The sequence below is a fragment of the Oncorhynchus kisutch genome, unplaced genomic scaffold (genome assembly GCF_002021735.2).
Source record: "Oncorhynchus kisutch isolate 150728-3 unplaced genomic scaffold, Okis_V2 scaffold1122, whole genome shotgun sequence".
NCBI classification, from domain to species: Eukaryota; Metazoa; Chordata; class Actinopteri; order Salmoniformes; family Salmonidae; genus Oncorhynchus; species Oncorhynchus kisutch.
The window spans coordinates 114,824-137,775 of NW_022263067.1; the positions used below are offsets into that span (position 1 = coordinate 114,824).

The 22,952-nt window shown below is 38.3% G+C and overlaps 49 non-coding genes across 49 annotated transcripts; all 49 read left to right on the plus strand.

Moving 5' to 3' along the window:
* Positions 1-288: 288 nt before the first annotated feature.
* Positions 289-361, plus strand: trnam-cau (transfer RNA methionine (anticodon CAU)). The gene has a single exon. It is a non-coding gene; the product is annotated as a tRNA-Met (tRNA).
* A 4,838-nt stretch (positions 362-5,199) lies between these two features.
* trnam-cau (transfer RNA methionine (anticodon CAU)) lies at positions 5,200-5,272 on the plus strand. The gene has a single exon. It is a non-coding gene; the product is annotated as a tRNA-Met (tRNA).
* A 621-nt stretch (positions 5,273-5,893) lies between these two features.
* On the plus strand, positions 5,894-5,966 carry trnam-cau (transfer RNA methionine (anticodon CAU)). Its single transcript has one exon. It is a non-coding gene; the product is annotated as a tRNA-Met (tRNA).
* A 279-nt stretch (positions 5,967-6,245) lies between these two features.
* trnam-cau (transfer RNA methionine (anticodon CAU)) lies at positions 6,246-6,318 on the plus strand. Its single transcript has one exon. It is a non-coding gene; the product is annotated as a tRNA-Met (tRNA).
* Positions 6,319-6,599: 281 nt separating this feature from the next.
* trnam-cau (transfer RNA methionine (anticodon CAU)) lies at positions 6,600-6,672 on the plus strand. Its single transcript has one exon. It is a non-coding gene; the product is annotated as a tRNA-Met (tRNA).
* A 281-nt stretch (positions 6,673-6,953) lies between these two features.
* On the plus strand, positions 6,954-7,026 carry trnam-cau (transfer RNA methionine (anticodon CAU)). Its single transcript has one exon. It is a non-coding gene; the product is annotated as a tRNA-Met (tRNA).
* Positions 7,027-7,308: 282 nt separating this feature from the next.
* trnam-cau (transfer RNA methionine (anticodon CAU)) lies at positions 7,309-7,381 on the plus strand. Its single transcript has one exon. It is a non-coding gene; the product is annotated as a tRNA-Met (tRNA).
* A 280-nt stretch (positions 7,382-7,661) lies between these two features.
* Positions 7,662-7,734, plus strand: trnam-cau (transfer RNA methionine (anticodon CAU)). The gene has a single exon. It is a non-coding gene; the product is annotated as a tRNA-Met (tRNA).
* Positions 7,735-8,014: 280 nt separating this feature from the next.
* trnam-cau (transfer RNA methionine (anticodon CAU)) lies at positions 8,015-8,087 on the plus strand. The gene has a single exon. It is a non-coding gene; the product is annotated as a tRNA-Met (tRNA).
* Positions 8,088-8,366: 279 nt separating this feature from the next.
* Positions 8,367-8,439, plus strand: trnam-cau (transfer RNA methionine (anticodon CAU)). Its single transcript has one exon. It is a non-coding gene; the product is annotated as a tRNA-Met (tRNA).
* Positions 8,440-8,721: 282 nt separating this feature from the next.
* On the plus strand, positions 8,722-8,794 carry trnam-cau (transfer RNA methionine (anticodon CAU)). The gene has a single exon. It is a non-coding gene; the product is annotated as a tRNA-Met (tRNA).
* A 277-nt stretch (positions 8,795-9,071) lies between these two features.
* Positions 9,072-9,144, plus strand: trnam-cau (transfer RNA methionine (anticodon CAU)). The gene has a single exon. It is a non-coding gene; the product is annotated as a tRNA-Met (tRNA).
* A 281-nt stretch (positions 9,145-9,425) lies between these two features.
* trnam-cau (transfer RNA methionine (anticodon CAU)) lies at positions 9,426-9,498 on the plus strand. The gene has a single exon. It is a non-coding gene; the product is annotated as a tRNA-Met (tRNA).
* A 280-nt stretch (positions 9,499-9,778) lies between these two features.
* Positions 9,779-9,851, plus strand: trnam-cau (transfer RNA methionine (anticodon CAU)). Its single transcript has one exon. It is a non-coding gene; the product is annotated as a tRNA-Met (tRNA).
* Positions 9,852-10,131: 280 nt separating this feature from the next.
* On the plus strand, positions 10,132-10,204 carry trnam-cau (transfer RNA methionine (anticodon CAU)). The gene has a single exon. It is a non-coding gene; the product is annotated as a tRNA-Met (tRNA).
* A 282-nt stretch (positions 10,205-10,486) lies between these two features.
* Positions 10,487-10,559, plus strand: trnam-cau (transfer RNA methionine (anticodon CAU)). The gene has a single exon. It is a non-coding gene; the product is annotated as a tRNA-Met (tRNA).
* A 280-nt stretch (positions 10,560-10,839) lies between these two features.
* trnam-cau (transfer RNA methionine (anticodon CAU)) lies at positions 10,840-10,912 on the plus strand. The gene has a single exon. It is a non-coding gene; the product is annotated as a tRNA-Met (tRNA).
* Positions 10,913-11,192: 280 nt separating this feature from the next.
* Positions 11,193-11,265, plus strand: trnam-cau (transfer RNA methionine (anticodon CAU)). Its single transcript has one exon. It is a non-coding gene; the product is annotated as a tRNA-Met (tRNA).
* A 280-nt stretch (positions 11,266-11,545) lies between these two features.
* Positions 11,546-11,618, plus strand: trnam-cau (transfer RNA methionine (anticodon CAU)). The gene has a single exon. It is a non-coding gene; the product is annotated as a tRNA-Met (tRNA).
* Positions 11,619-11,898: 280 nt separating this feature from the next.
* trnam-cau (transfer RNA methionine (anticodon CAU)) lies at positions 11,899-11,971 on the plus strand. Its single transcript has one exon. It is a non-coding gene; the product is annotated as a tRNA-Met (tRNA).
* Positions 11,972-12,251: 280 nt separating this feature from the next.
* Positions 12,252-12,324, plus strand: trnam-cau (transfer RNA methionine (anticodon CAU)). Its single transcript has one exon. It is a non-coding gene; the product is annotated as a tRNA-Met (tRNA).
* Positions 12,325-12,605: 281 nt separating this feature from the next.
* trnam-cau (transfer RNA methionine (anticodon CAU)) lies at positions 12,606-12,678 on the plus strand. The gene has a single exon. It is a non-coding gene; the product is annotated as a tRNA-Met (tRNA).
* A 280-nt stretch (positions 12,679-12,958) lies between these two features.
* trnam-cau (transfer RNA methionine (anticodon CAU)) lies at positions 12,959-13,031 on the plus strand. The gene has a single exon. It is a non-coding gene; the product is annotated as a tRNA-Met (tRNA).
* A 284-nt stretch (positions 13,032-13,315) lies between these two features.
* trnam-cau (transfer RNA methionine (anticodon CAU)) lies at positions 13,316-13,388 on the plus strand. Its single transcript has one exon. It is a non-coding gene; the product is annotated as a tRNA-Met (tRNA).
* A 280-nt stretch (positions 13,389-13,668) lies between these two features.
* Positions 13,669-13,741, plus strand: trnam-cau (transfer RNA methionine (anticodon CAU)). The gene has a single exon. It is a non-coding gene; the product is annotated as a tRNA-Met (tRNA).
* A 281-nt stretch (positions 13,742-14,022) lies between these two features.
* trnam-cau (transfer RNA methionine (anticodon CAU)) lies at positions 14,023-14,095 on the plus strand. The gene has a single exon. It is a non-coding gene; the product is annotated as a tRNA-Met (tRNA).
* Positions 14,096-14,728: 633 nt separating this feature from the next.
* On the plus strand, positions 14,729-14,801 carry trnam-cau (transfer RNA methionine (anticodon CAU)). Its single transcript has one exon. It is a non-coding gene; the product is annotated as a tRNA-Met (tRNA).
* A 281-nt stretch (positions 14,802-15,082) lies between these two features.
* trnam-cau (transfer RNA methionine (anticodon CAU)) lies at positions 15,083-15,155 on the plus strand. The gene has a single exon. It is a non-coding gene; the product is annotated as a tRNA-Met (tRNA).
* A 281-nt stretch (positions 15,156-15,436) lies between these two features.
* trnam-cau (transfer RNA methionine (anticodon CAU)) lies at positions 15,437-15,509 on the plus strand. Its single transcript has one exon. It is a non-coding gene; the product is annotated as a tRNA-Met (tRNA).
* Positions 15,510-15,790: 281 nt separating this feature from the next.
* On the plus strand, positions 15,791-15,863 carry trnam-cau (transfer RNA methionine (anticodon CAU)). Its single transcript has one exon. It is a non-coding gene; the product is annotated as a tRNA-Met (tRNA).
* A 280-nt stretch (positions 15,864-16,143) lies between these two features.
* Positions 16,144-16,216, plus strand: trnam-cau (transfer RNA methionine (anticodon CAU)). The gene has a single exon. It is a non-coding gene; the product is annotated as a tRNA-Met (tRNA).
* A 280-nt stretch (positions 16,217-16,496) lies between these two features.
* trnam-cau (transfer RNA methionine (anticodon CAU)) lies at positions 16,497-16,569 on the plus strand. Its single transcript has one exon. It is a non-coding gene; the product is annotated as a tRNA-Met (tRNA).
* A 281-nt stretch (positions 16,570-16,850) lies between these two features.
* On the plus strand, positions 16,851-16,923 carry trnam-cau (transfer RNA methionine (anticodon CAU)). The gene has a single exon. It is a non-coding gene; the product is annotated as a tRNA-Met (tRNA).
* A 278-nt stretch (positions 16,924-17,201) lies between these two features.
* trnam-cau (transfer RNA methionine (anticodon CAU)) lies at positions 17,202-17,274 on the plus strand. The gene has a single exon. It is a non-coding gene; the product is annotated as a tRNA-Met (tRNA).
* A 280-nt stretch (positions 17,275-17,554) lies between these two features.
* Positions 17,555-17,627, plus strand: trnam-cau (transfer RNA methionine (anticodon CAU)). The gene has a single exon. It is a non-coding gene; the product is annotated as a tRNA-Met (tRNA).
* Positions 17,628-17,907: 280 nt separating this feature from the next.
* Positions 17,908-17,980, plus strand: trnam-cau (transfer RNA methionine (anticodon CAU)). Its single transcript has one exon. It is a non-coding gene; the product is annotated as a tRNA-Met (tRNA).
* A 280-nt stretch (positions 17,981-18,260) lies between these two features.
* Positions 18,261-18,333, plus strand: trnam-cau (transfer RNA methionine (anticodon CAU)). The gene has a single exon. It is a non-coding gene; the product is annotated as a tRNA-Met (tRNA).
* A 280-nt stretch (positions 18,334-18,613) lies between these two features.
* trnam-cau (transfer RNA methionine (anticodon CAU)) lies at positions 18,614-18,686 on the plus strand. Its single transcript has one exon. It is a non-coding gene; the product is annotated as a tRNA-Met (tRNA).
* Positions 18,687-18,969: 283 nt separating this feature from the next.
* On the plus strand, positions 18,970-19,042 carry trnam-cau (transfer RNA methionine (anticodon CAU)). The gene has a single exon. It is a non-coding gene; the product is annotated as a tRNA-Met (tRNA).
* A 279-nt stretch (positions 19,043-19,321) lies between these two features.
* Positions 19,322-19,394, plus strand: trnam-cau (transfer RNA methionine (anticodon CAU)). Its single transcript has one exon. It is a non-coding gene; the product is annotated as a tRNA-Met (tRNA).
* Positions 19,395-19,675: 281 nt separating this feature from the next.
* Positions 19,676-19,748, plus strand: trnam-cau (transfer RNA methionine (anticodon CAU)). Its single transcript has one exon. It is a non-coding gene; the product is annotated as a tRNA-Met (tRNA).
* Positions 19,749-20,031: 283 nt separating this feature from the next.
* Positions 20,032-20,104, plus strand: trnam-cau (transfer RNA methionine (anticodon CAU)). Its single transcript has one exon. It is a non-coding gene; the product is annotated as a tRNA-Met (tRNA).
* A 280-nt stretch (positions 20,105-20,384) lies between these two features.
* trnam-cau (transfer RNA methionine (anticodon CAU)) lies at positions 20,385-20,457 on the plus strand. Its single transcript has one exon. It is a non-coding gene; the product is annotated as a tRNA-Met (tRNA).
* Positions 20,458-20,737: 280 nt separating this feature from the next.
* On the plus strand, positions 20,738-20,810 carry trnam-cau (transfer RNA methionine (anticodon CAU)). The gene has a single exon. It is a non-coding gene; the product is annotated as a tRNA-Met (tRNA).
* A 282-nt stretch (positions 20,811-21,092) lies between these two features.
* Positions 21,093-21,165, plus strand: trnam-cau (transfer RNA methionine (anticodon CAU)). The gene has a single exon. It is a non-coding gene; the product is annotated as a tRNA-Met (tRNA).
* A 282-nt stretch (positions 21,166-21,447) lies between these two features.
* trnam-cau (transfer RNA methionine (anticodon CAU)) lies at positions 21,448-21,520 on the plus strand. The gene has a single exon. It is a non-coding gene; the product is annotated as a tRNA-Met (tRNA).
* Positions 21,521-21,801: 281 nt separating this feature from the next.
* Positions 21,802-21,874, plus strand: trnam-cau (transfer RNA methionine (anticodon CAU)). Its single transcript has one exon. It is a non-coding gene; the product is annotated as a tRNA-Met (tRNA).
* Positions 21,875-22,155: 281 nt separating this feature from the next.
* On the plus strand, positions 22,156-22,228 carry trnam-cau (transfer RNA methionine (anticodon CAU)). Its single transcript has one exon. It is a non-coding gene; the product is annotated as a tRNA-Met (tRNA).
* A 269-nt stretch (positions 22,229-22,497) lies between these two features.
* trnam-cau (transfer RNA methionine (anticodon CAU)) lies at positions 22,498-22,570 on the plus strand. The gene has a single exon. It is a non-coding gene; the product is annotated as a tRNA-Met (tRNA).
* Positions 22,571-22,952: the final 382 nt, after the last annotated feature.

Genomic DNA, 22,952 nt, shown 5'->3' on the forward strand with positions numbered 1-22,952 from the left:
CACGGGGCAGCAAAGCTTTTCAAAAGAGTGTTGGCTGAAGATGAAGTGAAAATGAATTCACTGTCATTCTGGACTTTCAGACATTACATAATTTTGTCAAGGTGGATACCACATCTTAAGGTCCATATCGATATGTATTACTTTAGAATGAAATCAATCTTTTAGTCACACAGGTTGTAGAATTTCAGACCATACATATATTTTGGCACGGTGGTTTCAACATCACTGTCAAAATCTGAAGTTCGGTATCAATATTTTTTTTTTCTTTTGGAAATCTTTGCAAAAAGGGCCTCGTTAGCGCAGTAGGTAGCGCGTCAGTCTCATAATCTGAAGGTCGTGAGTTCGATCCTCACACGGGGCAGCAAAGCTTTTCAAAAGAGTGTTGGGTGAAAATGAATTCACTGTTGTTTGGAATTTCACACAATACATACTTTTGTCAAGGTGGATACCACATCTTAAGGTAGATATCTATATATATTACTTTAGAATGAAATCAATCTTTTTGTCTCACAGGTTGTAGAATTTCGGACCATACATATATTTTGGCACGGTGGTTTCAACATCACTGTCAAAATCTGAAGTTCGGTATCAATATATATTTTTTCTTTTTGGAAATGTTTGCAAGAATGGCCTCGTTAGCGCAGTAGGTACCCCGTCAGTCTCATAATCTGAAGGTCGTGAGTTCGATCTTCACACGGGTCAGCAATGCTTTTCAAAAGACAGTGTTGGCTGAAAATGAATTCTCTGTCGTTTTGGACTTTCACACAATACATACTTTTGTCAAGGTGGATACCACATCTTAAGGTCCATATCGATATGTTTTACTTTAGAATGAAATCAATCTTTTTGTCTCACAGGTTGTAGAATTTCAGACCATACATATATTTTGGCACGGTGGTTTCAACATCACTGTCAAAATCTGAAGTTCGGTATCAATATATATTTTTTCTTTTTGGAACTTTTTGCAAGAAGGGCCTCGTTAGCGCAGTAGGTAGTGCGTCAGTCTCATAATCTGAAGGTTGTGATTTTGATCCTCACACGGGGCAGCAAAGCTTTTCAAAAGAGTGTTGGCTGAAGATGAAGTGAAAATGAATTCACTGTTATTTTGGACTTTCACACAATACATACTTTTGTCAAGGTGGATACCACATCTTAAGGTCCATATCGTTATGTATTACTTTAGAATGAAATCAATCTTTTTGTCTCACAGGTTGTAGAATTTCAGACCATACATATATTTTGGCACGGTGGTTTCAACATCACTGTCAAAATCTGAAGTTCGGTATCAATATATATATATTTTCTGTTTGGACATTTTTGCAAGAAGGGCCTCGTTAGCGCAGTTGGTAGTGTGTCAGTCTCATAATCTGAAGGTCGTGAGTTCGATCATCAGACTTGGCAGCAAAGCTTTTCAAAAGAGTGTTTGGCTGAAGATGAAGTGAAAATGAATTCACTGTTGTTTTGGACTTTCACACAATACATATTTTTGTCAAGGTGGATACCACATCTTAAGGTCCATATCGATATGTATTACTTTAGAATGAAATCAAACTTTTTGTCTCAGGGGTTGTAGAATTTCAGATCATACATATATTTTGGCTCGGTGGTTTCAACATCACTGTCAAAATCTGAATTTCGGTATCAATAGTTTGTTTCTTCTTTTTGGACATTTTTGCAAGAAGGGCCTCGTTAGCGCAGTAGGTAGTGTGTCAGTCTCATAATCTGAAGGTTGTGATTTTGATCATCACACGGGGCAGCAAAGCTTTTCAAAAGAGTGTTGGCTGAAGATGAAGTGAAAATGAATTCACTGTTGTTTTGGACTTTCCACACAATACATACTTTTGTCAAGGTGGATACCACATCTTAAGGTCCATATCGATATGTATTACTTTAGAATGAAATCAATCTTTTTGTCTCAGGGCTTGTAGAATTTCAGACCATACATATATTTTAGCACGGTGGTTTTCAACATCACTGTCAAAATCTGATTTTCGGTAGCAATATTTTTTTTCTTCTTTTTGGACATTTTTGTAAGAAGGGCCTCGTTAGTGCAGTAGGTTGCGCGTCAGTCTCATAATCTGAAGGTCGTGAGTTCGATCCTCACACGGGGCAGCAAAGCTTTCCAAAAGAGTGTTGGCTGAAGGTGAGAATGAATTCACAGTTGTTTTGGACTTTCACACAATACATACTTTTGTCAAGGTGGATACCACATCTTAAGGTCCATATCGATATGTATTACTTTAGAATGAAATCAATCTTTTTGTCTCACAGGTTGTAGAATTTCAGACCATACATATATTTTGGCACGGTGGTTTCAACATCACTGTCAAAATCTGAAGTTCGGTATCAATATATTTTTTTTCTTTTTGGAACTTTTTGCAAGAAGGGCCTCGTTAGCGCAGTAGGTAGCCCGTCAGTCTCATAATCTGAAGGTCGTGAGTTCGATCTTCACACGGGGCAGCAATGCTTTTCAAAAGACAGTGTTGGCTGAAAATGAATTCTCTGTCGTTTTGGACTTTCACACAATACATACTTTTGTCAAGGTGGATACCACATCTTAAGGTCCATATCGATATGTTTTACTTTAGAATGAAATCAATCTTTTTGTCTCACAGGTTGTAGAATTTCAGACCATACATATATTTTGGCACGGTGGTTTCAACATCACTGTCAAAATCCGAAGTTCGGTATCAATATATATTTTTCTTTTTGGAACTTTTTGCAAGAAGGGGCTCGTTAGCGCAGTAGGTAGTGCGTCAGTCTCATAATCTGAAGGTTGTGATTTTGATCCTCACACGGGGCAGCAAAGCTTTCAAAAGAGTGTTGGCTGAAGATGAAGTGAAAATGAATTCACTGTTATTTTGGACTTTCACACAATACATACTTTTGTCAAGGTGGATACCACATCTTAAGGTCCATATCGTTATGTATTACTTTAGAATGAAATCAATCTTTTTGTCTCACAGGTTGTAGAATTTCAGACCATACATATATTTTGGCACGGTGGTTTCAACATCACTGTCAAAATCTGAAGTTCGGTATCAATATATATATATTTTCTGTTTGGACATTTTTGCAAGAAGGGCCTCGTTAGCGCAGTTGGTAGCGCGTCAGTCTCATAATCTGAAGGTCGTGAGTTCGATCATCAGACTTGGCAGCAAAGCTTTTCAAAAGAGTGTTGGCTGAAGATGAAGTGAAAATGAATTCACTGTTGTTTTGGACTTTCACACAATACATATTTTTGTCAAGGTGGATACCACATCTTAAGGTCCATATCGATATGTATTACTTTAGAATGAAATCAAACTTTTTGTCTCAGGGGTTGTAGAATTTCAGATCATACATATATTTTGGCTCGGTGGTTTCAACATCACTGTCAAATCTGAATTTCGGTATCAATAGTTTGTTTCTTCCTTTTGGACATTTTTGCAAGAAGGGCCTCGTTAGCGCAGTAGGTAGTGTGTCAGTCTCATAATCTGAAGGTTGTGATTTTGATCCTCACACGGGGCAGCAAAGCTTTTCAAAAGAGTGTTGGCTGAAGATGAAGTGAAAATGAATTCACTGTTGTTTTGGACTTTCACACAATACATACTTTTGTCAAGGTGGATACCACATCTTAAGGTCCATATCGATATGTATTACTTTAGAATGAAATCAATCTTTTTGTCTCAGGGCTTGTAGAATTTCAGACCATACATATATTTTAGCACGGTGGTTTCAACATCACTGTCAAAATCTGATTTTCGGTAGCAATATTTTTTTTCTTCTTTTGGACATTTTGTAAGAAGGGCCTCGTTAGTGCAGTAGGTTGCGCGTCAGTCTCATAATCTGAAGGTCGTGAGTTCGATCCTCACACGGGGCAGCAAAGCTTTCCAAAAGAGTGTTGGCTGAAGGTGAGAATGAATTCACAGTTGTTTTGGCCTTTCACACAATACATACTTTTGTCAAGGTGGATACCACATCTTAAGGTCCATATCGATATGTATTACTTTAGAATGAAATCAATCTTTTTGTCTCAGGGGTTGTAGAATTTCAGACCATACATATATTTGGCACGGTGGTTTCAACATCACTCTCAAAATCTGAAGTTCGGTATCAATATATTTTTTTTCTTTTGGAACTTTTTGCAAGAAGGGCCTCGTTAGAGCAGTAGGTAGCGCGTCAGTCTCATAATCTGAAGGTCCTGAGTTCGATCCTCACACGGGGGCAGCAAAGCTTTTCAAAGACAGTGTTGGCTGAAGATTAAGTGAAAATGAATTCACTGTCATTCTGGACTTTCAGACATTACATACTTTTGTCAAGGTGGATACCACATCTTAAGGTCCATATCGATATGTATTACTTTAGAAAGAAATCAATCTTTTGTCTCAGGGGTTGTAGAATTTCAGACCATACATATATTTTGGCACGGTGGTTTCAACATCACTGTCAAAATCTGAAGTTCGGTATCAATATATTTTTTTTCTTTTTGGAAATTTTTGCAAGAAGGGCCTCGTTAGCGGCAGTAGGTAGAGCGTCAGTCTCATAATCTGAAGGTCGTGAGTTTGATCCTCACACGGGGCAGAAAAGCTTTTCAAAAGAGTGTTGGCTGAAGATTAAGTGAAAATGAATTCCACTGTCATTCTGGACTTTCAGACATTACATACTTTTGTCAAGGTGGATACCACATCTTAAGGTCCATATCGATATGTATTACTTTAGAATGAAATCAATCTTTTTGTCTCACAGGTTGTAGAATTTCGGACCATACATATATTTTGGCACGGTGGTTTCAACATCACTGTCAAAATCTGAAGTTCGGTATCAATATATTTTTTTTCTTTTTGGAAATTTTTGCAAGAAGGGCCTCTTTAGCGCAGTTGGTAGAGCGTCAGTCTCATAATCTGAAGGTCGTGAGTTCGATCCTCACACGTGGCAGCAAAACTTTTCAAAAGACAGTGTTGGCTGAAGATGAAGTGAAAATGAATTCTCTGTCATTTTGGACTTTCACACAATACATACTTTTGTCAAGGTGGATACCACATCTTATAGTCCATATCGATATGTTTTACTTTAGAATGAAATCAATCTTTTTGTTCTCACAGGTTGTAGAATTTCGGACCATACATATATTTTGGCACGGTGGTTTCAACATCACTGTCAAATCTGAAGTTCGGTATTAATATATTTTTTTTCTTTTTGGAAATTTTTGCAAGAAGGGCCTCGTTAGCGCAGTAGGTAGCGCGTCAGTCTCATAATCTGAAGGTCGTGAGTTCGATCCTCACACGGGGCAGCAAAGCTTTCCAAAAGAGTGTTGGCTGAAGGTGAGAATGAATTCACAGTTATTTTGGACTTTCACACAATACATACTTTTGTCAAGGTGGGATACCACATCTTAAGGTCCATATCGATATGTATTACTTTAGAATGAAATCAATCTTTTGTCTCAGGGGTTGTAGAATTTCAGTCCATACATATATTTTGGCACGGTGGTTTCAACATCACTGTCAAAATTCGGTATCAATATCTATTTTTTCTTTTTTGAAAAATTGCAAGAAGTGCCTCGTTGCGCAGTAGGTAGTGCGTCAGTCTCATAATCTGAAGGTCGTGAGTTCGATCCCACACGGGGCAGCAAAGCTTTTCAAAAAGAGTGTTGGCTGAAGATGAAGTGAAAATGAATTCACTGTCATTCTGGACTTTCAGACATTACAATACTTTTGTCAAGGTGGATACCACATCTTAAGGTCCATATCGATATGTATTACTTTAGAATGAAATCAATCTTTTTGTCTCAGGGGTTGTAGAATTTAAGACCATACATATATTTTGGCACGGTGGTTTCAACATCACTGTCAAAAACTGAAGTTCGGTATCAATATTTTGTTTCTTCTTTTTGGACATTTCTGCAAGAAGGGCCTCGTTAGCGCAGTAGGTAGCGCGTCAGTCTCATAATCTGAAGGTCGTGAGTTCGATCCTCACACGGGGCAGCAAAGCTTTTCAAAAGAAGTGTTGGCTGAAGATGAAGTGAAAATGAATTCACTGTTTTTTGGACTTTCACACAATACATACTTTTGTCAAGGTGGATACCACATCTTAAGGTCCATATCGATATGTATTACTTTAGAATGAAATCAATCTTTTTGTCTCACAGGTTGTAGAATTTCAGACCATACATATATTTTGGCACGGTGGTTTCAACATCACTGTCAAAATCTGAAGTTCGGTATCAATATATTTTTTTCTTTTTGGAAATTTTTGCAAGAAGGGCCTCGTTAGCGCAGTAGGTAGCGCGTCAGTCTCATAATCTGAAGGTCGTGAGTTCGATCCTCACACGGGGCAGCAAAGCTTTTCAAAAGACAGTGTTGGCTGAAGATGAAGTGAAAATGAATTCTCTGTTGTTCTGGACTTTCACACAATACATACTTTTGTCAAGGTGGATACCACATCTTAAGGTCCATATCGATATGTATTACTTTAGAATGAAATCAATCTTTTTGTCTCACAGGTTGTAGAATTTCAGACCATACATATATTTTGGCACGGTGGTTTCAACATCACTGTCAAAATCTGAAGTTCGGTATCAATATATTTTTTTCTTTTTGGAAATTTTTGCAAGAAGGGCCTCGTTAGCGCAGTAGGTAGCGCGTCAGTCTCATAATCTGAAGGTCGTGAGTTCGATCCTCACACGGGGCAGCAAAGCTTTTCAAAAGACAGTGTTGGCTGAAGATGAAGTGAAAATGAATTCACTGTCTTTCTGGACTTTCACACAATACATACTTTTGTCAAGGTGGATACCACATCTTAAGGTCCATATCGATATGTATTACTTTAGAATGAAATCAATCTTTTTGTCTCACAGGTTGTAGAATTTCAGACCATACATATATTTTGGCACGGTGGTTTCAACATCACTGTCAAAATCTGAAGTTCGGTATCAATATATTTTTTTCTTTTTGGAAATTTTTGCAAGAAGGGCCTCGTTAGCGCAGTAGGTAGCGCGTCAGTCTCATAATCTGAAGGTCGTGAGTTCGATCCTCACACGGGGCAGCAAAGCTTTTCAAAAGACAGTGTTGGCTGAAGATGAAGTGAAAATGAATTCTCTGTTGTTCTGGACTTTCACACAATACATACTTTTGTCAAGGTGGATACCACATCTTAAGGTCCATATCGATATGTATTACTTTAGAATGAAATCAATCTTTTTGTCTCACAGGTTGTAGAATTTCAGACCATACATATATTTTGGCACGGTGGTTTCAACATCACTGTCAAAATCTGAAGTTCGGTATCAATATATATTTTTTCTTTTTGGAAATTTTTGCAAGAAGGGCCTCGTTAGCGCAGTAGGTAGCGCGTCAGTCTCATAATCTGAAGGTCGTGAGTTCGATCCTCACACGGGGCAGCAAAGCTTTTCAAAAGACAGTGTTGGCTGAAGATGAAGTGAAAATGAATTCACTGTTTTCTGGACTTTCACACAATACATACTTTTGTCAAGGTGGATACCACATCTTAAGGTCCATATCGATATGTATTACTTTAGAATGAAATCAATCTTTTTGTCTCACAGGTTGTAGAATTTCAGACCATACATATATTTTGGCACGGTGGTTTCAACATCACTGTCAAAATCTGAAGTTCGGTATCAATATATTTTTTTCTTTTTGGACATTTTTGCAAGAAGGGCCTCGTTAGCGCAGTAGGTAGCGCGTCAGTCTCATAATCTGAAGGTCGTGAGTTCGATCCTCACACGGGGCAGCAAAGCTTTTCAAAAGACAGTGTTGGCTGAAGATGAAGTGAAAATGAATTCACTGTTGTTCTGGACTTTCACACAATACATACTTTTGTCAAGGTGGATACCACATCTTAAGGTCCATATCGATATGTATTACTTTAGAATGAAATCAATCTTTTTGTCTCACAGGTTGTAGAATTTCAGACCATACATATATTTTGGCACGGTGGTTTCAACATCACTGTCAAAATCTGAAGTTCGGTATCAATATATTTTTTTCTTTTTGGAATTTTTGCAAGAAGGGCCTCGTTAGCGCAGTAGGTAGCGCGTCAGTCTCATAATCTGAAGGTCGTGAGTTCGATCCTCACACGGGGCAGCAAAGCTTTTCAAAAGACAGTGTTGGCTGAAGATGAAGTGAAAATGAATTCACTGTTGTTCTGGACTTTCACACAATACATACTTTTGTCAAGGTGGATACCACATCTTAAGGTCCATATCGATATGTATTACTTTAGAATGAAATCAATCTTTTTGTCTCAGGGTTGTAGAATTTCAGACCATACATATATTTTGGCACGGTGGTTTCAACATCACTGTCAAAATCTGAAGTTCGGTATCAATATATTTTTTTCTTTTTGGAATTTTTGCAAGAAGGGCCTCGTTAGCGCAGTAGGTAGCGCGTCAGTCTCATAATCTGAAGGTCGTGAGTTCGATCCTCACACGGGGCAGCAAAGCTTTTCAAAAGACAGTGTTGGCTGAAGATGAAGTGAAAATGAATTCACTGTTGTTCTGGACTTTCACACAATACATACTTTTGTCAAGGTGGATACCACATCTTAAGGTCCATATCGATATGTATTACTTTAGAATGAAATCAATCTTTTTGTCTCACAGGTTGTAGAATTTCAGACCATACATATATTTTGGCACGGTGGTTTCAACATCACTGTCAAAATCTGAAGTTCGGTATCAATATATATTTTTTCTTTTTGGAAATTTTTGCAAGAAGGGCCTCGTTAGCGCAGTAGGTAGCGCGTCAGTCTCATAATCTGAAGGTCGTGAGTTCGATCCTCACACGGGGCAGCAAAGCTTTTCAAAAGAAGTGTTGGCTGAAGATGAGGAAATGAATTCATCTGTTGTTTGGACTTTCACACAATACATACTTTTGTCAAGGTGGATACCACATCTTAAGGTCCATATCGATATGTATTACTTTAGAATGAAATCAATCTTTTTGTCTCACAGGTTGTAGAATTTCAGACCATACATATATTTTGGCACGGTGGTTTCAACATCACTGTCAAAATCTGAAGTTCGGTATCAATATATTTTTTTCTTTTTGGAAATTTTTGCAAGAAGGGCCTCGTTAGCGCAGTAGGTAGCGCGTCAGTCTCATAATCTGAAGGTCGTGAGTTCGATCCTCACACGGGGCAGCAAAGCTTTTCAAAAGAAGTGTTGGCTGAAGATGAAGTGAAAATGAATTCACTGTTGTTCTGGACTTTCACACAATACATACTTTTGTCAAGGTGGATACCACATCTTAAGGTCCATATCGATATGTATTACTTTAGAATGAAATCAATCTTTTTGTCTCACAGGTTGTAGAATTTCAGACCATACATATATTTTGGCACGGTGGTTTCAACATCACTGTCAAAATCTGAAGTTCGGTATCAATATATATTTTTTCTTTTTGGAAATTTTTGCAAGAAGGGCCTCGTTAGCGCAGTAGGTAGCGCGTCAGTCTCATAATCTGAAGGTCGTGAGTTCGATCCTCACACGGGGCAGCAAAGCTTTTCAAAAGACAGTGTTGGCTGAAGATGAAGTGAAAATGAATTCTCTGTTGTTCTGGACTTTCACACAATACATACTTTTGTCAAGGTGGATACCACATCTTAAGGTCCATATCGATATGTATTACTTTAGAATGAAATCAATCTTTTTGTCTCACAGGTTGTAGAATTTCAGACCATACATATATTTTGGCACGGTGGTTTCAACATCACTGTCAAAATCTGAAGTTCGGTATCAATATATTTTTTTCTTTTTGGAATTTTTGCAAGAAGGGCCTCGTTAGCGCAGTAGGTAGCGCGTCAGTCTCATAATCTGAAGGTCGTGAGTTCGATCCTCACACGGGGCAGCAAAGCTTTTCAAAAGACAGTGTTGGCTGAAGATGAAGTGAAAATGAATTCTCTGTTGTTCTGGACTTTCACACAATACATACTTTTGTCAAGGTGGATACCACATCTTAAGGTCCATATCGATATGTATTACTTTAGAATGAAATCAATCTTTTTGTCTCACAGGTTGTAGAATTTCAGACCATACATATATTTTGGCACGGTGGTTTCAACATCACTGTCAAAATCTGAAGTTCGGTATCAATATATTTTTTTCTTTTTGGAATTTTTGCAAGAAGGGCCTCGTTAGCGCAGTAGGTAGCGCGTCAGTCTCATAATCTGAAGGTCGTGAGTTCGATCCTCACACGGGGCAGCAAAGCTTTTCAAAAGACAGTGTTGGCTGAAGATGAAGTGAAAATGAATTCACTGTTGTTCTGGACTTTCACACAATACATACTTTTGTCAAGGTGGATACCACATCTTAAGGTCCATATCGATATGTATTACTTTAGAATGAAATCAATCTTTTTGTCTCACAGGTTGTAGAATTTCAGACCATACATATATTTTGGCACGGTGGTTTCAACATCACTGTCAAAATCTGAAGTTCGGTATCAATATATTTTTTTTCTTTTTGGAAATTTTTGCAAGAAGGGCCTCGTTAGCGCAGTAGGTAGCGCGTCAGTCTCATAATCTGAAGGTCGTGAGTTCGATCCTCACACGGGGCAGCAAAGCTTTTCAAAAGACAGTGTTGGCTGAAGATGAAGTGAAAATGAATTCACTGTTGTTCTGGACTTTCACACAATACATACTTTTGTCAAGGTGGATACCACATCTTAAGGTCCATATCGATATGTATTACTTTAGAATGAAATCAATCTTTTTGTCTCAGGGTTGTAGAATTTCAGACCATACATATATTTTGGCACGGTGGTTTCAACATCACTGTCAAAATCTGAAGTTCGGTATCAATATATATTTTTTCTTTTTGGAATTTTTGCAAGAAGGGCCTCGTTAGCGCAGTAGGTAGCGCGTCAGTCTCATAATCTGAAGGTCGTGAGTTCGATCCTCACACGGGGCAGCAAAGCTTTTCAAAAGAAGTGTTGGCTGAAGATGAAGTGAAAATGAATTCACTGTTGTTCTGGACTTTCACACAATACATACTTTTGTCAAGGTGGATACCACATCTTAAGGTCCATATCGATATGTATTACTTTAGAATGAAATCAATCTTTTTGTCTCACAGGTTGTAGAATTTCAGACCATACATATATTTTGGCACGGTGGTTTCAACATCACTGTCAAAATCTGAAGTTCGGTATCAATATATTTTTTTCTTTTTGGAAATTTTTGCAAGAAGGGCCTCGTTAGCGCAGTAGGTAGCGCGTCAGTCTCATAATCTGAAGGTCGTGAGTTCGATCCTCACACGGGGCAGCAAAGCTTTTCAAAAGACAGTGTTGGCTGAAGATGAAGTGAAAATGAATTCACTGTTGTTCTGGACTTTCACACAATACATACTTTTGTCAAGGTGGATACCACATCTTAAGGTCCATATCGATATGTATTACTTTAGAATGAAATCAATCTTTTTGTCTCACAGGTTGTAGAATTTCAGACCATACATATATTTTGGCACGGTGGTTTCAACATCACTGTCAAAATCTGAAGTTCGGTATCAATATATTTTTTTCTTTTTGGAATTTTTGCAAGAAGGGCCTCGTTAGCGCAGTAGGTAGCGCGTCAGTCTCATAATCTGAAGGTCGTGAGTTCGATCCTCACACGGGGCAGCAAAGCTTTTCAAAAGACAGTGTTGGCTGAAGATGAAGTGAAAATGAATTCACTGTCATTCTGGACTTTCACACAATACATACTTTTGTCAAGGTGGATACCACATCTTAAGGTCCATATCGATATGTATTACTTTAGAATGAAATCAATCTTTTTGTCTCACAGGTTGTAGAATTTCAGACCATACATATATTTTGGCACGGTGGTTTCAACATCACTGTCAAAATCTGAAGTTCGGTATCAATATATTTTTTTCTTTTTGGAATTTTTGCAAGAAGGGCCTCGTTAGCGCAGTAGGTAGCGCGTCAGTCTCATAATCTGAAGGTCGTGAGTTCGATCCTCACACGGGGCAGCAAAGCTTTTCAAAAGACAGTGTTGGCTGAAGATGAAGTGAAAATGAATTCTCTGTTGTTCTGGACTTTCACACAATACATACTTTTGTCAAGGTGGATACCACATCTTAAGGTCCATATCGATATGTATTACTTTAGAATGAAATCAATCTTTTTGTCTCACAGGTTGTAGAATTTCAGACCATACATATATTTTGGCACGGTGGTTTCAACATCACTGTCAAAATCTGAAGTTCGGTATCAATATATTTTTTTCTTTTTGGAATTTTTGCAAGAAGGGCCTCGTTAGCGCAGTAGGTAGCGCGTCAGTCTCATAATCTGAAGGTCGTGAGTTCGATCCTCACACGGGGCAGCAAAGCTTTTCAAAAGACAGTGTTGGCTGAAGATGAAGTGAAAATGAATTCACTGTTGTTCTGGACTTTCACACAATACATACTTTTGTCAAGGTGGATACCACATCTTAAGGTCCATATCGATATGTATTACTTTAGAATGAAATCAATCTTTTTGTCTCACAGGTTGTAGAATTTCAGACCATACATATATTTTGGCACGGTGGTTTCAACATCACTGTCAAAATCTGAAGTTCGGTATCAATATATATTTTTTCTTTTTGGAATTTTTGCAAGAAGGGCCTCGTTAGCGCAGTAGGTAGCGCGTCAGTCTCATAATCTGAAGGTCGTGAGTTCGATCCTCACACGGGGCAGCAAAGCTTTTCAAAAGACAGTGTTGGCTGAAGATGAAGTGAAAATGAATTCACTGTTGTTCTGGACTTTCACACAATACATACTTTTGTCAAGGTGGATACCACATCTTAAGGTCCATATCGATATGTATTACTTTAGAATGAAATCAATCTTTTTGTCTCACAGGTTGTAGAATTTCAGACCATACATATATTTTGGCACGGTGGTTTCAACATCACTGTCAAAATCTGAAGTTCGGTATCAATATATTTTTTTCTTTTTGGAATTTTTGCAAGAAGGGCCTCGTTAGCGCAGTAGGTAGCGCGTCAGTCTCATAATCTGAAGGTCGTGAGTTCGATCCTCACACGGGGCAGCAAAGCTTTTCAAAAGACAGTGTTGGCTGAAGATGAAGTGAAAATGAATTCACTGTTGTTCTGGACTTTCACACAATACATACTTTTGTCAAGGTGGATACCACATCTTAAGGTCCATATCGATATGTATTACTTTAGAATGAAATCAATCTTTTTGTCTCACAGGTTGTAGAATTTCAGACCATACATATATTTTGGCACGGTGGTTTCAACATCACTGTCAAAATCTGAAGTTCGGTATCAATATATATATTTTTTCTTTTTGGACATTTTTGCAAGAAGGGCCTCGTTAGCGCAGTAGGTAGCGCGTCAGTCTCATAATCTGAAGGTCGTGAGTTCGATCCTCACACGGGGCAGCAAAGCTTTTCAAAAGACAGTGTTGGCTGAAGATGAAGTGAAAATGAATTCACTGTTGTTCTGGACTTTCACACAATACATACTTTTGTCAAGGTGGATACCACATCTTAAGGTCCATATCGATATGTATTACTTTAGAATGAAATCAATCTTTTTGTCTCACAGGTTGTAGAATTTCAGACCATACATATATTTTGGCACGGTGGTTTCAACATCACTGTCAAAATCTGAAGTTCGGTATCAATATATTTTTTTCTTTTTGGAATTTTTGCAAGAAGGGCCTCGTTAGCGCAGTAGGTAGCGCGTCAGTCTCATAATCTGAAGGTCGTGAGTTCGATCCTCACACGGGGCAGCAAAGCTTTTCAAAAGACAGTGTTGGCTGAAGATGAAGTGAAAATGAATTCTCTGTTGTTCTGGACTTTCACACAATACATACTTTTGTCAAGGTGGATACCACATCTTAAGGTCCATATCGATATGTATTACTTTAGAATGAAATCAATCTTTTTGTCTCACAGGTTGTAGAATTTCAGACCATACATATATTTTGGCACGGTGGTTTCAACATCACTGTCAAAATCTGAAGTTCGGTATCAATATATATTTTTTCTTTTTGGAATTTTTGCAAGAAGGGCCTCGTTAGCGCAGTAGGTAGCGCGTCAGTCTCATAATCTGAAGGTCGTGAGTTCGATCCTCACACGGGGCAGCAAAGCTTTTCAAAAGACAGTGTTGGCTGAAGATGAAGTGAAAATGAATTCTCTGTTGTTCTGGACTTTCACACAATACATACTTTTGTCAAGGTGGATACCACATCTTAAGGTCCATATCGATATGTATTACTTTAGAATGAAATCAATCTTTTTGTCTCAGGGGTTCTAGAATTTCAGACCATACATATATTTTGGCACGGTGGTTTGAACATCACTGTCAAAATCTGAAGTTCGGTATCAATATATTTTTTTCTTTTTGGAAATTTTTGCCAGAAGGGCCTTGTTAGCGCAGTAGGTAGCGCGTCAGTCTCATAATCTGAAGGTCGTGAGTTCGATCCTCACACGGGGCAGCAAAGCTTTTCAAAAGACAGTGTTGGCTGAAGATGAAGTGAAAATGAATTCACTGTTTTCTGGACTTTCACACAATACATACTTTTGTCAAGGTGGATACCACATCTTAAGGTCCATATCGATATGTATTACTTTAGAATGAAATCAATCTTTTTGTCTCACAGGTTGTAGAATTTCAGACCATACATATATTTTGGCACGGTGGTTTCAACATCACTGTCAAAATCTGAAGTTCGGTATCAATATATTTTTTTCTTTTTGGAATTTTTGCAAGAAGGGCCTCGTTAGCGCAGTAGGTAGCGCGTCAGTCTCATAATCTGAAGGTCGTGAGTTCGATCCTCACACGGGGCAGCAAAGCTTTTCAAAAGACAGTGTTGGCTGAAGATGAAGTGAAAATGAATTCTCTGTTGTTCTGGACTTTCACACAATACATACTTTTGTCAAGGTGGATACCACATCTTAAGGTCCATATCGATATGTATTACTTTAGAATGAAATCAATCTTTTTGTCTCACAGGTTGTAGAATTTCAGACCATACATATATTTTGGCACGGTGGTTTCAACATCACTGTCAAAATCTGAAGTTCGGTATCAATATATATTTTTTCTTTTTGGAATTTTTGCAAGAAGGGCCTCGTTAGCGCAGTAGGTAGCGCGTCAGTCTCATAATCTGAAGGTCGTGAGTTCGATCCTCACACGGGGCAGCAAAGCTTTTCAAAAGACAGTGTTGGCTGAAGATGAAGTGAAAATGAATTCATCTGTTGTTCTGGACTTTCACACAATACATACTTTTGTCAAGGTGGATACCACATCTTAAGGTCCATATCGATATGTATTACTTTAGAATGAAATCAATCTTTTTGTCTCACAGGTTGTAGAATTTCAGACCATACATATATTTTGGCACGGTGGTTTCAACATCACTGTCAAAATCTGAAGTTCGGTATCAATATATTTTTTTCTTTTTGGAATTTTTGCAAGAAGGGCCTCGTTAGCGCAGTAGGTAGCGCGTCAGTCTCATAATCTGAAGGTCGTGAGTTCGATCCTCACACGGGGCAGCAAAGCTTTTCAAAAGACAGTGTTGGCTGAAGATGAAGTGAAAATGAATTCTCTGTTGTTCTGGACTTTCACACAATACATACTTTTGTCAAGGTGGATACCACATCTTAAGGTCCATATCGATATGTATTACTTTAGAATGAAATCAATCTTTTTGTCTCACAGGTTGTAGAATTTCAGACCATACATATATTTTGGCACGGTGGTTTCAACATCACTGTCAAAATCTGAAGTTCGGTATCAATATATATTTTTTCTTTTTGGAATTTTTGCAAGAAGGGCCTCGTTAGCGCAGTAGGTAGCGCGTCAGTCTCATAATCTGAAGGTCGTGAGTTCGATCCTCACACGGGGCAGCAAAGCTTTTCAAAAGACAGTGTTGGCTGAAGATGAAGTGAAAATGAATTCTCTGTTGTTCTGGACTTTCACACAATACATACTTTTGTCAAGGTGGATACCACATCTTAAGGTCCATATCGATATGTATTACTTTAGAATGAAATCAATCTTTTTGTCTCAGGGCTTGTAGAATTTCAGACCATACATATATTTTGGCACGGTGGTTTCAACATCACTGTCAAAATCTGAAGTTCGGTATCAATATATTTTTTTCTTTTTGGAATTTTTTCAAGAAGGGCCTCGTTAGCGCAGTAGGTAGCGCGTCAGTCTCATAATCTGAAGGTCGTGAGTTCGATCCTCACACGGGGCAGCAAAGCTTTTCAAAAGACAGTGTTGGCTGAAGATGAAGTGAAAATGAATTCACTGTTGTTCTGGACTTTCACACAATACATACTTTTGTCAAGGTGGATACCACATCTTAAGGTCCATATCGATATGTATTACTTTAGAATGAAATCAATCTTTTTGTCTCACAGGTTGTAGAATTTCAGACCATACATATATTTTGGCACGGTGGTTTCAACATCACTGTCAAAATCTGAAGTTCGGTATCAATATATTTTTTTCTTTTTGGAATTTTTTCAAGAAGGGCCTCGTTAGCGCAGTAGGTAGCGCGTCAGTCTCATAATCTGAAGGTCGTGAGTTCGATCCTCACACGGGGCAGCAAAGCTTTTCAAAAGACAGTGTTGGCTGAAGATGAAGTGAAAATGAATTCTCTGTTGTTCTGGACTTTCACACAATACATACTTTTGTCAAGGTGGATACCACATCTTAAGGTCCATATCGATATGTATTACTTTAGAATGAAATCAATCTTTTTGTCTCACAGGTTGTAGAATTTCAGACCATACATATATTTTGGCACGGTGGTTTCAACATCACTGTCAAAATCTGAAGTTCGGTATCAATATATATTTTTTCTTTTTGGAATTTTTGCAAGAAGGGCCTCGTTAGCGCAGTAGGTAGCGCGTCAGTCTCATAATCTGAAGGTCGTGAGTTCGATCCTCACACGGGGCAGCAAAGCTTTCAAAAGACAGTGTTGGCTGAAGATGAAGTGAAATGAATTCACTGTTTTCTGGACTTTCACACAATACATACTTTTGTCAAGGTGGATACCACATCTTAAGGTCCATATCGATATGTATTACTTTAGAATGAAATCAATCTTTTTGTCTCACAGGTTGTAGAATTTCAGACCATACATATATTTTGGCACGGTGGTTTCAACATCACTGTCAAAATCTGAAGTTCGGTATCAATATATTTTTTTTCTTTTTGGAATTTTTGCAAGAAGGGCCTCGTTAGCGCAGTAGGTAGCGCGTCAGTCTCATAATCTGAAGGTCGTGAGTTCGATCCTCACACGGGGCAGCAAAGCTTTTCAAAAGACAGTGTTGGCTGAAGATGAAGTGAAAATGAATTCTCTGTTGTTCTGGACTTTCACACAATACATACTTTTGTCAAGGTGGATACCACATCTTAAGGTCCATATCGATATGTATTACTTTAGAATGAAATCAATCTTTTTGTCTCACAGGTTGTAGAATTTCAGACCATACATATATTTTGGCACGGTGGTTTCAACATCACTGTCAAAATCTGAAGTTCGGTATCAATATATTTTTTTCTTTTTGGAATTTTTTCAAGAAGGGCCTCGTTAGCGCAGTAGGTAGCGCGTCAGTCTCATAATCTGAAGGTCGTGAGTTCGATCCTCACACGGGGCAGCAAAGCTTTTCAAAAGACAGTGTTGGCTGAAGATGAAGTGAAAATGAATTCTCTGTTGTTCTGGACTTTCACACAATACATACTTTTGTCAAGGTGGATACCACATCTTAAGGTCCATATCGATATGTATTACTTTAGAATGAAATCAATCTTTTTGTCTCAGGGCTTGTAGAATTTCAGACCATACATATATTTTGGCACGGTGGTTTCAACATCACTGTCAAAATCTGAAGTTCGGTATCAATATATATTTTTTCTTTTGGAATTTTTGCAAGAAGGGCCTCGTTAGCGCAGTAGGTAGCGCGTCAGTCTCATAATCTGAAGGTCGTGAGTTCGATCCTCACACGGGGCAGCAAAGCTTTCCAAAAGACAGTGTTGGCTGAAGATGAGTGAAATGAATTCATCTGTTTTTCTGGACTTTCACACAATACATACTTTTGTCAAGGTGGATACCACATCTTAAGGTCCATATCGATATGTATTACTTTAGAATGAAATCAATCTTTTTGTCTCACAGGTTGTAGAATTTCAGACCATACATATATTTTGGCACGGTGGTTTCAACATCACTGTCAAAATCTGAAGTTCGGTATCAATATATTTTTTTTCTTTTTGGAATTTTTGCAAGAAGGGCCTCGTTAGCGCAGTAGGTAGCGCGTCAGTCTCATAATCTGAAGGTCGTGAGTTCGATCCTCACACGGGGCAGCAAAGCTTTTCAAAAGACAGTGTTGGCTGAAGATGAAGTGAAAATGAATTCACTGTCATTCTGGACTTTCAGACATTACATACTTTTGTCAAGGTGGATACCACATCTTAAGGTCCATATCGATATGTATTACTTTAGAATGAAATCAATCTTTTTGTCTCACAGGTTGTAGAATTTCAGACCATACATATATTTTGGCACGGTGGTTTCAACATCACTGTCAAAATCTGAAGTTCGGTATCAATATATTTTTTTCTTTTTGGAATTTTTTCAAGAAGGGCCTCGTTAGCGCAGTAGGTAGCGCGTCAGTCTCATAATCTGAAGGTCGTGAGTTCGATCCTCACACGGGGCAGCAAAGCTTTTCAAAAGACAGTGTTGGCTGAAGATGAAGTGAAAATGAATTCTCTGTTGTTCTGGACTTTCACACAATACATACTTTTGTCAAGGTGGATACCACATCTTAAGGTCCATATCGATATGTATTACTTTAGAATGAAATCAATCTTTTTGTCTCACAGGCTTGTAGAATTTCAGACCATACATATATTTTGGCACGGTGGTTTCAACATCACTGTCAAAATCTGAAGTTCGGTATCAATATATATTTTTTTCTTTTTGGAATTTTTTCAAGAAGGGCCTCGTTAGCGCAGTAGGTAGCGCGTCAGTCTCATAATCTGAAGGTCGTGAGTTCGATCCTCACACGGGGCAGCAAAGCTTTTCAAAAGACAGTGTTGGCTGAAGATGAAGTGAAATGAATTCACTGTTGTTCTGGACTTTCACACAATACATACTTTTGTCAAGGTGGATACCACATCTTAAGGTCCATATCGATATGTATTACTTTAGAATGAAATCAATCTTTTTGTCTCACAGGTTGTAGAATTTCAGACCATACATATATTTTGGCACGGTGGTTTCAACATCACTGTCAAAATCTGAAGTTCGGTATCAATATATTTTTTTCTTTTTGGAATTTTTTCAAGAAGGGCCTCGTTAGCGCAGTAGGTAGCGCGTCAGTCTCATAATCTGAAGGTCGTGAGTTCGATCCTCACACGGGGCAGCAAAGCTTTTCAAAAGACAGTGTTGGCTGAAGATGAAGTGAAAATGAATTCTCTGTTGTTCTGGACTTTCACACAATACATACTTTTGTCAAGGTGGATACCACATCTTAAGGTCCATATCGATATGTATTACTTTAGAATGAAATCAATCTTTTTGTCTCACAGGTTGTAGAATTTCAGACCATACATATATTTTGGCACGGTGGTTTCAACATCACTGTCAAAATCTGAAGTTCGGTATCAATATATTTTTTTCTTTTTGGAATTTTTTTCAAGAAGGGCCTCGTTAGCGCAGTAGGTAGCGCGTCAGTCTCATAATCTGAAGGTCGTGAGTTCGATCCTCACACGGGGCAGCAAAGCTTTTCAAAAGACAGTGTTGGCTGAAGATGAAGTGAAAATGAATTCTCTGTTGTTCTGGACTTTCACACAATACATACTTTTGTCAAGGTGGATACCACATCTTAAGGTCCATATCGATATGTATTACTTTAGAATGAAATCAATCTTTTTGTCTCAGGGCTTGTAGAATTTCAGACCATACATACATTTTGGCACGGTGGTTTCAACATCACTGTCAAAATCTGAAGTTCGGTATCAATATATATTTTTTCTTTTTGGACATTTTTTGCAAGAAGGGCCTCGTTAGCGCAGTAGGTAGCGCGTCAGTCTCATAATCTGAAGGTCGTGAGTTCGATCCTCACACGGGGCAGCAAAGCTTTTCAAAAGACAGTGTTGGCTGAAGATGAAGTGAAATGAATTCACTGTATTCTGGACTTTCACACAATACATACTTTTGTCAAGGTGGATACCACATCTTAAGGTCCATATCGATATGTATTACTTTAGAATGAAATCAATCTTTTTGTCTCACAGGTTGTAGAATTTCAGACCATACATATATTTTGGCACGGTGGTTTCAACATCACTGTCAAAATCTGAAGTTCGGTATCAATATATATTTTTTCTTTTTGGAATTTTTTTCAAGAAGGGCCTCGTTAGCGCAGTAGGTAGCGCGTCAGTCTCATAATCTGAAGGTCGTGAGTTCGATCCTCACACGGGGCAGCAAAGCTTTTCAAAAGACAGTGTTGGCTGAAGATGAAGTGAAAATGAATTCTCTGTTGTTCTGGACTTTCACACAATACATACTTTTGTCAAGGTGGATACCACATCTTAAGGTCCATATCGATATGTATTACTTTAGAATGAAATCAATCTTTTTGTCTCACAGGTTGTAGAATTTCGGACCATACATATATTTTGGCACGGTGGTTTCAACATCACTGTCAAAATCTGAAGTTCGGTATCAATATATTTTTTTCTTTTTGGAATTATTGCAAGAAGGGCCTCGTTAGCGCAGTAGGTAGCGCGTCAGTCTCATAATCTGAAGGTCGTGAGTTCGATCCTCACACGGGGCAGCAAAGCTTTTCAAAAGACAGTGTTGGCTGAAGATGAAGTGAAAATGAATTCACTGTCATTCTGGACTTTCAGACATTACATACTTTTGTCAAGGTGGATACCACATCTTAAGGTCCATATCGATATGTTTTACTTTAGAATGAAATCAATCTTTTTGTCTCACAGGTTGTAGAATTTCAGACCATACATATATTTTGGCACGGTGGTTTCAACATCACTGTCAAAATCTGAAGTTCGGTATCAATATATATTTTTTCTTTTTGGAATTTTTTTCAAGAAGGGCCTCGTTAGCGCAGTAGGTAGCGCGTCAGTCTCATAATCTGAAGGTCGTGAGTTCGATCCTCACACGGGGCAGCAAAGCTTTTCAAAAGACAGTGTTGGCTGAAGATGAAGTGAAAATGAATTCTCTGTTGTTCTGGACTTTCACACAATACATACTTTTGTCAAGGTGGATACCACATCTTAAGGTCCATATCGATATGTATTACTTTAGAATGAAATCAATCTTTTTGTCTCAGGGCTTGTAGAATTTCAGACCATACATACATTTTGGCACGGTGGTTTCAACATCACTGTCAAAATCTGAAGTTCGGTATCAATATATTTTTTTTCTTTTTGGAATTTTTTTCAAGAAGGGCCTCGTTAGCGCAGTAGGTAGCGCGTCAGTCTCATAATCTGAAGGTCGTGAGTTCGATCCTCACACGGGGCAGCAAAGCTTTTCAAAAGACAGTGTTGGCTGAAGATGAAGTGAAAATGAATTCACTGTCATTCTGGACTTTCAGACAATACATACTTTTGTCAAGGTGGATACCACATCTTAAGGTCCATATCGATATGTATTACTTTAGAATGAAATCAATCTTTTTGTCTCACAGGTTGTAGAATTTCAGACCATACATATATTTTGGCACGGTGGTTTCAACATCACTGTCAAAATCTGAAGTTCGGTATCAATATATATTTTTTCTTTTTGGAATTTTTTCAAGAAGGGCCTCGTTAGCGCAGTAGGTAGCGCGTCAGTCTCATAATCTGAAGGTCGTGAGTTCGATCCTCACACGGGGCAGCAAAGCTTTTCAAAAGACAGTGTTGGCTGAAGATGAAGTGAAAATGAATTCTCTGTTGTTCTGGACTTTCACACAATACATACTATTGTCAAGGTGGATACCACATCTTAAGGTCCATATCGATATGTATTACTTTAGAATGAAATCAATCTTTTTGTCTCAGGGCTTGTAGAATTTCAGACCATACATACATTTTGGCACGGTGGTTTCAACATCACTGTCATAATCTGAAGTTCGGTATCAATATATTTTTTTCTTTTTGGAAATTATTGCAATAAGGGCCTCGTTAGCGCAGTAGGTAGCGCGTCAGTCTCATAATCTGAAGGTCGTGAGTTCGATCCTCACACGGGGCAGCAAAGCTTTTCAAAAGAGTGTTGGCTGAAGATGAATTCACTGTTATTCTGGACTTTCAGACAATACATACTTTTGTCAAGGTGGATACCACATCTTAAGGTCCATATCGATATGTATTACTTTAGAATGAAATCAATCTTTTTGTCTCACAGGTTGTAGAATTTCAGACCATACATATATTTTGGCACGGTGGTTTCAACATCACTGTCAAAATCTGAAGTTCGGTATCAATATATATTTTTTCTTTTTGGAATTTTTTTCAAGAAGGGCCTCGTTAGCGCAGTAGGTAGCGCGTCAGTCTCATAATCTGAAGGTCGTGAGTTCGATCCTCACACGGGGCAGCAAAGCTTTTCAAAAGACAGTGTTGGCTGAGATGAAGTGAAAATGATTCACTGTCATTCTGGACTTTCAGACATTACATACTTTTGTCAAGGTGGATACCACATCTTAAGGTCCATATCGATATGTTTACTTTAGAATGAAATCAATCTTTTTGTCTCACAGGTTGTAGAATTTCAGACCATACATATATTTTGCACGGTGGTTTCAACATCACTGTCAAATCTGAAGTTCGGTATCAATATATTTTTTTTCTTTTTGGAATTTTTTTCAAGAAGGGCCTCGTTAGCGCAGTAGGTAGCGCGTCAGTCTCATAATCTGAAAGGTAGTGAGTTCGATCCTCACACGGGCAGCAAAGCTTTTCAAAAAGACAGTGTGGCTGAA